Source organism: Dendrobium catenatum, unplaced genomic scaffold (assembly GCF_001605985.2).
Source record: "Dendrobium catenatum unplaced genomic scaffold, ASM160598v2 fragScaff_scaffold_853, whole genome shotgun sequence".
Lineage (NCBI taxonomy): Eukaryota > Viridiplantae > Streptophyta > Magnoliopsida > Asparagales > Orchidaceae > Dendrobium > Dendrobium catenatum.
Genome location: NW_021319315.1, coordinates 704151 through 715024, shown reverse-complemented (window position 1 = coordinate 715024; position 10874 = coordinate 704151).

Below are 10874 nucleotides of genomic sequence, written 5' to 3'. Positions count from 1 at the left end.
AAGAATATTTAAGAGTTTTTGGAAAAGAATCTAGCTTGCAAAAAAATAATAAAAAAGTGATCAAAGATGCCAAAAGCAAAAGATGCGTAACGATGCCAAATTGAATATATATATATATATATATATATATACTGTTCTTCTTGCAGGTGGCCATGCTCATGCAATGCTAAAAGGGGGGCCCTGTCATGATTTCTAATGATGTTTTATGCAGGTGCTTGCTCAGCCCCCCCAAATAAGTGAGGGATAAAATGAAATCATTAAATTATAACTGCTATAGGTGCTCTGGACTGCTTAGCCCTCATCAATAAAATCATGGCCAAGAATGTGGCTGTGATGTGCATTATTTTCATATAACTGCTTATATATATGAAATGCTTGGGATTTTTAGGATAACCTTGCAGGGAGTCTAGAATTTTCTATTTTCAATTAATGTAATATTTATAATAATTGTTAAGAGTTGTGAAGATGTCTTTGAGTGTGGATATTCTTATCCAACTCAAATTCCAAAAGAAGAATGCATCATTATAGGGGAGAGTCTTCTTCCATTTGAAAGATCGAGTTTGGATGACTTTAGATATCTAAAGAGAAAAGGCAATACCCTCTACAAGAGAAGAATTGTCTCTTCGTTTGAATATTCAAGCCATGACAGATCCAAGGAGTCCAAGGATGAGAGATCCAAGGAGTCCAATGGAGAGAGTTCTAAGGAGCCCAAGGAGAAGAAGACTGAAGAGCTGAAGACTTGAAGACCAATATCCCACTCAAAGTCATTTGCGTACGTCGTAGGCTTAGAAATTAGGGTTATTAGCAGTGGTGCCCGGCCACTTTATTTTCTACATACCCTGGGTTGTAATAAGGGCAGTTTGCCTATGGATATTTACTGGATTGGTTTATTTATGTTGATGTGTTTATTTTGATTGCGAAGTAAAAATTGCCTGCTTTTTTTAGGTTTCTTTCTTACATGTCATTTTTTTTTCTTTTGTCTGGATCTCGTTAGGCTCATTAAGGATGATAAAATCTTTTCTACTCATAATTAAAAATTTAATATTTAATATTTTAAATAACTAAGAAACTTAACGAACCTAGGGAACTGCCAAAATCGTCTGGGGTCGCATGCATATTATTGCATTTTCTCTCTCCTTCTTATAAGACACCTCCCTACCTACGGGTAGAGTCCAAATAATCTGGCCTATTAGGATGAAATGCCGGACTTAGGGAGGCCCAATCTTTTCTAAAAATTATTTTCTAATAAGTCTATTTTTAAACTCCATAACATTCATGATTTGACTTTTTCAACTAGCATGCATTGTATTATAAACTAATTTGATTAAATTTAATTGCATTAGTTAGGGGCATTCATCCCACATAAGTCCAGGACTAATTAGGAAACTCTCTAGATGTCATTCCTACTTCTAATAACTATACCACCCATCCATCTCTCATAATTGACTTGATAACATGGTTTTAAAATGATTAGATGGTTAGCTGGCTTCCAATCCAGACCTGGGTAAGTCAAGGTTTTGCACTGCATTAGCTAGGACACGGGTCTTAGTGTTGTGTAGAACACTAAGCCCAATCTAGATTTAGGATTTTAGGCTACTACATTCAGTCTCGTAGTATGCCTAAATAGTGGATAGGTTCCTTCTTTCCAGGGACCATAAATCCTACTTATCTGCGTCATATGGATGATGTCACCTCCATCCTTTTCTCACACATGTGATTGGATGTTTGATCTTTTATTTTCCCCAGTTTCTCTTGAGTACCCTAGAGCCTCCGAATGCTGGTGTGAACCATGCATGTCGATTTAGCCCTTTGCGACCTTTCTTCCTTTTGAGTTGGATTTCTTAGTCTAAACCCTTATGCCAATCCCATTTTTGGGAAGGATAATGTATGGTCCTTAATCGAGAGTTTTCTCGGGCTCCGGCCTAGGATGTAATTAACCACGAGGGCTTACGCCAGTGGGAAACTTGACCCCACATCTACTAAACCCCACTCAAACTATTATATCGGGTGGGAGAAACCCGTGACTGTGATCAGGTTGTGTATGTTACTACCCATCGGGGTGCGCTGGCGAGAGCCGCTATCCTCAATGGTCAGTCGTATGCACGATTCAATCTATCCCTTCCAATTGGCCCATTTGCACGGTGCTCTTTCAGAGGTCCACAGTGGCCATGTCGACTGAATTTCAAGCATTATAAGCTCAAGGTACTTGGTCGTTGGTGCCTCCTTTACCCGATAAAAATATCTTAGGTTGCAAATGGTTATTTAAAATGAAATTTAATTTAAATGGTACCATTGCTCATCACAAAGCATGCCTTGTTGCTTAAGGCTTTAAACAAGAATATGAATATGACTATACGGATACTTTTATCCCTGTTGCTAAATTTCCAACTATTAGACTTTTGCTTATTGTAGCTGTTACAAATCAAAGGCTGGTCTACCATTTGGATGTCTCCAATGCATTTTTGCTTGGAACCTTAGCTGATCAACTTTACATGAACCAACCACCGGAATTTATTGATAATCAACACTCCAATCATGTATGCTTCCTTCATAAGGCAATTTATGGTTTAAAGCAGTCACCTAGACAATAGTTCTCAATATTATCTTCTACTCTACTTCAATTCGGCTTTACCGCAAGAAAAATTGACCCATCTCTTCTGATATTTCGAAAAGGTTATATTAATATGTATCTACTTATATATGAGGATGATTTGTTTCTTACATTAAATAATTTAGCCAAACTTCAATGTCTCTCACAATCACTACATAATATTTTTAATTTACGCAACTTGGGTCCTGTTACTTATTTTTTGGGAATAGAGTTTACTTCTACTTCTACAGGTATACAATTATCTCAAAAGAAGTATATTACAGACCTCTTCAACAAGAATGGCTTGGTTCAATTCAAATATGTTATGAGTCCGCTACCTTCTAAATTACTGATAATATCTTACTCATCTGAACTATTTGATCAGCCCAAAAAGTATAAACAACTAGTTGGGTCATTGCAATATCTCACTATTACTCGACTAGATATTACCTTTGCTGTCAACTATCTCTGCCAGCACATGCATACTCCATACAAAGTACATTACCATATCCTCAAACAAGTTTTTTTTAAACCTTAAAGGCACATCGGAATACTCTCTACCCATTCTTCCTTCTATATTTCAACTTCAAGCGTTTGCTGACTCCGATTGGGCAGCAAATCTAACTGACCATCATTTGATTTTTGGATACTGTGAATTCTTAGGAGATAATCTTCTATTATGGTCTGTCAAGAAATAGCCGATTATTGCTCGATCATCCACGGAGGTGAAATATCGAGCTCTAGCATCAGTGGCTAGTTATATCATGTGGATAAGAAGATTGCTATATGATTTTAACATTCCTTACTCTAAGCCTACACCTCTCTATTGTGACAACGTATCGGCACTAGCTCTTGAAAATAATCCTATTTTTCATGCAATAACAAAGCATATTGAGGTTTATTATCACTTTATCGATGACTATATCAAGAACAGAGATATTACCGTGCATCACATTGCTTCTTTAGACTAGCCAGTGAATATTTTTACAAAAGTTATGTCTTCCACTCATTTTTACATCTCAGAAATAAGTTAATCATCCGTGGTTAACTTGAGGGGGGATATTAGCTATATAGTTCTATATGCACCGATAGATTTAAACTTGTTATCTGTATTGTCCATTAGGATTAGCTTTAGTCTATTCATAGACTCCTATAACAGATGTTTAATAATAAGATTTACTTTTGATACGTTATCAATAAATTATCTGGATCGAGCACGAATCTCAAAGCAAAATCAAGTTGGAAACTTTCAAAATTAAAATTAGGACCATCCAAACTCCGATTTAAAAAAACTTACATTTGAACTAAGCGTCTCAAAAGTACGAACCCAACGACACCAAAATCGTTTCAATCCGAGTCCAAATGGATCCAAATCAAGGACCCGAAGTATTGTTAGAATGTTCCAACCACAATTTAGATGACCAAATGGTTTCCAAACATTACGTGCTTATAGTCGACTCGAGCAGCTCAATGAGACAAATCCAACAAGCCCAAGATCAACGAATTCTGACATCACTATATCCTTCAAATGTTTGAGGAATGATCCACAATCAAGGGATTCAATATTGGCCGTCCATCCAACCACTCCCCATTTACCCTTGATCTCTCACCTATTTATGGGTCATGCCACTTCATAAATCTATAAATAGACACCTCCTTTCTCTTAAAAAGGGGACTCCGAGCAAGAGAGCAAGAGTGAGATCGGAGATCGTTCTTTCCTCCTCGCTCCTCCTCGACCACCGCCTGGCTCCATCGGACCACCACTTGAGGCCCTCACCTCCGCCGGACCACTGCTTGACTTCGTTGCTCCGTCGGACCATCACTTGAGGCCTTGAGCTCCGTTGGACGACTACTTGAGGCCCTCACCTCCGCCAGACCACCACTTGAGGGCATGAGCTCCACCGAACCACCACTTGAGGCCCTCAAATCCGTAGGACTACCGCCTGACGTCGTTGCTCTTCCATACCACCACTTGAGGCCCTAAGCTCCGCCGAACCACCACTTGAGGTCTGGACTTCTGCCAGACCACCAATTGAGGCCCTGTGCTCCACCAGGCCACCACCTGAGGTCTAGACTTTCGCCGGACCACGACTTGAGGCCTAGACTTCAGCTAGACCACCACATGAGGCTCGAACTTCCACTGGACCACCACTTGATGCCCTGTGCTCTATCATGTCACCACTTGAGGCCTAGACTTCTACCGAACCACCACTTAAGGCCCTGTGCTCCACCAGGCCATCACTTGAGGCCCAGACTTTTGCCGGACCACCACTTGGGCCCTATGCTCCGTCATACCACCACCTGACATCCGAACTTCTGTTAGACCACCAATTGATGCCCCGACTTCTGTTAGACCACCACTTGATGCCCCGACTTCTGTCGGACCACCACCTGAGGCCCAGACTTTTGTCGAACCACCACCTGACATGCGGACCTCTATCGGACCAACAACTAAGACCCAAACTTTTGCTGGACCACCACCTGACGCCCGGACTTCTACCGGACCACCACCTGTTGCTTGGACTTCTGCTGGATCATCATGTAACACCTAGAGTTCTACCGGAGTATTGCCCTACTACTACGATCTTTTTGACCCCGGTCTTCTGCAAACTACGATCTTTCAGACCCCATGTCTCCTGCCGACTATGATCTTTTTAACCACCTTCGCCTAATACGATCCTTCCAACCTCCATCGTCAGATAATGATCTTTTTTACTTCAGTCTCTTGCCAACTATGGTCTTTCAGACCTCTATCTCATGCTGACTATGGCCCTTCCAACCAAACAAACATGTTTATATTGATTATTGTAATTCCCACCATGTAATGCACTCTATGAGACATACATTTGTGACATCAAGCCAAGGCCTTCTCCCTATGAAGGGCCTCATTTGTAATCGACTATAAATACTAGTAGATTCATTCAAACTGGATCAGTCCCCGTGATTTTTCCCCCTTTTCAGGGGTTTCCATGTAAAAACCCTGGTGTCTCTTATGAACGTTACACTCTCTCTGTTATTTGCTTGTGTGATGGATCTTCATACAATACTAAGATGTTAAACTATATATTTCTCTACTGTCACGAATATTCCAGGATGCAACAACTTTCTTTCCTTTTTATCTGCTTGTTTTTGCCGTTATCAATAACAACCGTGAAAAATGCCACAAATATTTTCCAAAAAAAAAACCCCACTAAATATCCCGACTAATATCCATTAAAAATGCTTAAATTTTTTTATTTTTTTTTAAATGGCAGTTAATGAGAACATCTTGAGACAGTTTTCAAACGGCCACTTCATATGCTGCCTAAAAGGCTGAATTTCAATATTGTTTATATTTTTCTATTCAGTAGGCTCATTTGATCCATCGTTTGGAAATACAAAATATTTTCCAAAAAAATATTATATTGATGCCCTACTCGTTTAAATAATGAAATAAAATTATCATTACAAAATATTTAAAATTTTAATAAAACTTAAAATTAATATTAATTTTTAATTACATTCAATTAGATAATAAATTTAAGGGATTACACCTAATATACTTTATCTCTTTTCTAAGGCTTTTAATTAATTTCTAGCATTGAAACGTGCAGTTACAAACAAATAAATCAAACAACTTGCTCATTTGATATATATTATAATTTGAAGTATCTGATGGATTTGTGATTCACAACAAATTAAAGAAATATTATAATTACATCAAAGTGTTTTTTATTTTATTTTATTATTATTATTACAGCAAAGCAGGGGCTCGACGCCTGTGGGTTGACTCCGTTAGATTCCACCGAGGGATTGGTAATTTCATCATGCTCATTTTAAGGAAAATTTAATATGTGCGGTCATCAAATGACGTCCGGAAACAAATCAAAGTGTTTCACGTTATTTTTTTGTTTTGCACTGTTATGTATTAAGTGATGTGAGACGCTTTGATTTGCCTGACCGTAAAGAATAATTTTCCCTCATAAGGGTGAGACTGAGTAGATTAGAGGTGTCAATTTTTGACACGACCCGAATCCGACCCCGAAAAATCCAGGTTAGGGTCAACCCGGACCCGAAAAGGGTCGGGTTCGGATTCAACAAATCAACCCATTTTAAAAATCAGGTTGGATTCTGGTTGACCCAGCAACACGAAAATGACCTGAAATTGACATGAAAACTTCTATTTGACCCAGAAACACGAGATTGACCCGATTTTGACTCGAAAATCGAATATTGACCCGATTTTTTTACCCAAAAATTAGCAATTTTAGGTCAACTTCGGGTCATTCGTGTCAGGTCGGATTGACCCGGACCCGAATCTGGTCGGGTTCGGGTCAAGAAACTTTACCCGTTTTTTTAAAACGGGTCGGATTCGAATTGACCCCAACAGTGCCGGGTCAATTCCGGGTTCGACCCGAATTGATACCTCATAAGGGTGAGAGCGAGTGATACCCTCATTCAAACGAACAATTATTACGTCCTCGGACCGGACATAGAGGAACATCCGGTCGGAGGCAATTTCCCGCCAAATACCGAGTTGTACCGAGCAAATACCGAGCAATGTCAAACAATAACGAAGAATACCATCATTTGAATACCCAATACCGAGTTATATCGGGCTCTACCGAGAAAATACCGAGTTATACAAAAGTTGTACCGAGTACAACTCGGTATTTTCTCGGTACAGCTCGATATAACTCGGTATTGATCTTCAGAGAACGGTGTTCCTCATTATTATCAAATAATACCTAGTTGTACCGAGCAAATACCTAGTTTTTTAGCGGGAAATTACCTTCGACCGGACGTTCCTCTACGCCCTTGCACCGGATGAAATAAAAATTCCATTCAAACCACCAAAAAATATTATTAATGTGGGCCCCACTTTGCGTCGGACGGTTGTGCGCTTCTAGAATCCTTGAATCAATGCGGATTTGTCAAAGTCGAACGACCCGCTCGGCGGCCAACAGCGTTCCGCTGTCCCTCAACACCTGCCCTACTTATGTTGCTCCACTGCTTTGTTTTTTTTAAAGGATTGAGTTGCTTGTGAGAAATGTAGTGGTGATTATTTTTTTTGGAATTAAATTACTTAAAATAATTTTAGCTATTATTTTTATTTAGGATATGCTATATATTTTTTATAGAGCCATAATTTGGTGAATATTTATTTATTTTTAATAATATCATTAGATTTTGCTTACTCAGGTGGAATAATTAATTTTTGGATTTAATTAATATGAATGGTTTATTATATTAATAATTAACTAATAATTCAATAGACTTAAGTTTCGTTTGGGATAGCTTTCTTACTACTTTGTAAAACAGAGTTTTAGAATATTTTTTTTTTCTAAAAAAACTTGTACTAAAACTCTGTTTTATAAAACAACATGAAATATGTATCAAACTAAGTCTTATACTTCGTTTGAGAAAAAAAATTTATTGTTTTCAAAAAAACTTTTGTAAAAAAAAAACTACTTTAGAAAGCAATAAAAAGCTGCTCCAAATAAAGCCTTAGGCTTTGTTTGGGGCAGCTTCTTTGTTGCTTTCTAAAACTAGATCCTTGTTCAAATTTTCTTGAATTATAAATTTTTATATTAAAAACAACTTTAAAAATCAGCTAAAAAGCTGTTCCAAACAAAGCTGTAGTTTTTTATTTCTTCTTAAAATAGAATTTTAGTACAAAAATTTAATTTTGTACTAAAACTCTGTTTTAACGAGCAATAAAAGCGATGTCCCAAACGAAGCCTTAGACTTCGTTTGAAACAGCTTTTTATTATTTTCTAAAGTATTTTTCTTGTATAAAAATTTTTAGTTCAAAAAATTATATTTAAAAGTTATTTTAAAAAATTGTGAAAATATTATCTTAATTGAAGTCTTATTTTATTTGTGTTGACTAATTCAATTAGTCAATTAATCTTTTTGCTAATTTGAATTTATTATTTTTTAATTATTTATTTAGGTGGATTAATCAAATTGATTTGACGAAGATCCTATATACTGTATAAAGAATTGCGCGAATAAAGTACGTAAATGAGTTTGGCATGACTGACTACATAACAAACGAGCTTTGTTGACAGTTGTTAAGGGGTGTATTGTCACCTCAGATTTGAACTTGAATTAATTACTTAATCTAGTTTGAATTTGAGCTTATTTTATGAGTTTGAGTGGGCTCAAGAGCTAGTTTGTTTATTAAAAAAGAGAAAAAATAATTCTAATTTAAGCATTATTATAATAAAAAGGTAAAAAAAATGATAAATTATAAGAAAAATAATAAATAATAACTGTAATTTATATGAGAAAAATAAAGGGATATACAATTTAAATATTTTTAACGACTATATTTAAAATCTTGAATCCTAATAAATTTTAAGTATATTGTATATTGATAATTTTTAAATAAGCCGGCTCGCGAGCTAATGAGTCGAGTCGGGGCTCGTCCAAGCTTAACTTGTTAGCTCATTAAACTCGGTTGTCACAACCCAACCCGATATGACATAATATCACACAGGTCATACCGTGTCCGATTGTGAAAAGACTATCCCCATGATCTAGTTGGAGGAGTACTGAAACAAAACTTATAATTTATACGCTGCACATAACCACTATTGAGTTTCAATATAAAGTGAAAGACTATTGAATCTCAACATGATATTCTATATATCATCCAAAGTATGTATAATCTTAAATTTATCTGCAATAACATTTGACAATAAAGAGCATAATAAAAATAAATGTCAAAACTAGCAAAAACATACCTACAACATATATTGTGAAATTCAATAGTCTTTCACTTTATATTACAATGCAATAGTTGCTTTGTGTAGCATATAAATTGAAAATTTTGTTTCAGTACTTCTCCAACTAGATCTTAGGATCATCAGCTTGCTACAATCAGACACAAAATAACTTGTGTGATATCTGGTTTTATCGGGTTGTGTTGTGACATTGGTTCACAAGTCATTTATCAAGTCGAGATCAAACCGGTTCACGAGTCAGCTTGCCTCACTTATGCTTCTCCAGTTGTTTAGTGAGCAAAAGGTCCTTGAGAGTTTTGAGTTATGCATGATCACTCTTAACAAGTTCTTATAATGAGACCAATTAATGCAACTTAACTTGATATGTTGGTTAAAAGCTTTGGCTACCAACCAAGAGGTCTTATGTTCTAAACTTGCGTATGTGATGTGTGCGTGAGTTTGCCTTAATCAGCCTAAATATAAAAAAAAGTTGTTATAACGAGATCCATTAATTAGATGAGTGTTCTAAATGAGTAGCCGACTTCTCTTAAAATATCAACTTTATGAATAGGTGACTCTATAAGTCCTTTAAGATACTTTGTCAGTTCAATAGATTAGTATTAAGCAGGGCTTAGTACAAAATATTCATTTAAGACTTAGAGATATTTTTTCTCCAAGGAGTAGAATCTTTAGGAAACTTCAAGTTTAACAAGTGTCTATTTATGACACTCGTGTCCTTTGAGCTAGCCTCCCTGTGTTATCGTTCTCCTTCATTGGGATTTCGCTTCTTCCTCCTCTTCCTTTTCTTCCATGGCTATCGAAGGCTCCAATCCCCTTCTTTTTTCTTTCCCTATGAAATCCTCTCATCCATCTTCTCCCTTCTCAAGCCATTTTTACGAACACACTACAAGATTTCTCCACAAAATGCTACTTTCGATGGCCCTATCCTCCTCTTATTTCCCTCAATTACCTTCCTTGCCCATATCGACCACTAATACCAAACCTTCTTCCTCCTCTGTTGGTGCTTTCTCACTACCTGATATTTCCTTAAACTAGAAAAACCTTAGTTAGATTGTATAATTTAGTAACATGTTGGACTTTTTATCTCATTATATGTTATTTAAATAATTTCAAACCAGATAAGAGATTGGGAGTATGAAACTGACCAATTATAGAATCTCCAAGTTTTCTATTATTTTCTTAATTTAGTTGTTCTTTTGTAGTCATAAGTAGATTGACTATATGTTACGATTGTGTAACTCTTGACTACTATATATTGATGATTTAATCAATATAATTATTACTCTTCTATTTTATATTATTGATAAAAGAAATTATATGGGAAAAGCTCCTAATAGTAAAAATAGTTGGTAGTGAAATCCAAATGCAATATGCGATACAAAGACCTTACCTTTTAGGGATTTATATAATAAATTAGATAGTACTGAGGGATAAAGATATATGTATAAATTAGCCAAACAAAGAGGTAGGAGTAGTAAGGATTTAGTTTAAGTGAAGTGTATTAAGGATGAAGATCAAAAAATATTTTTCTTAGAAGATGATATTCAACAAAG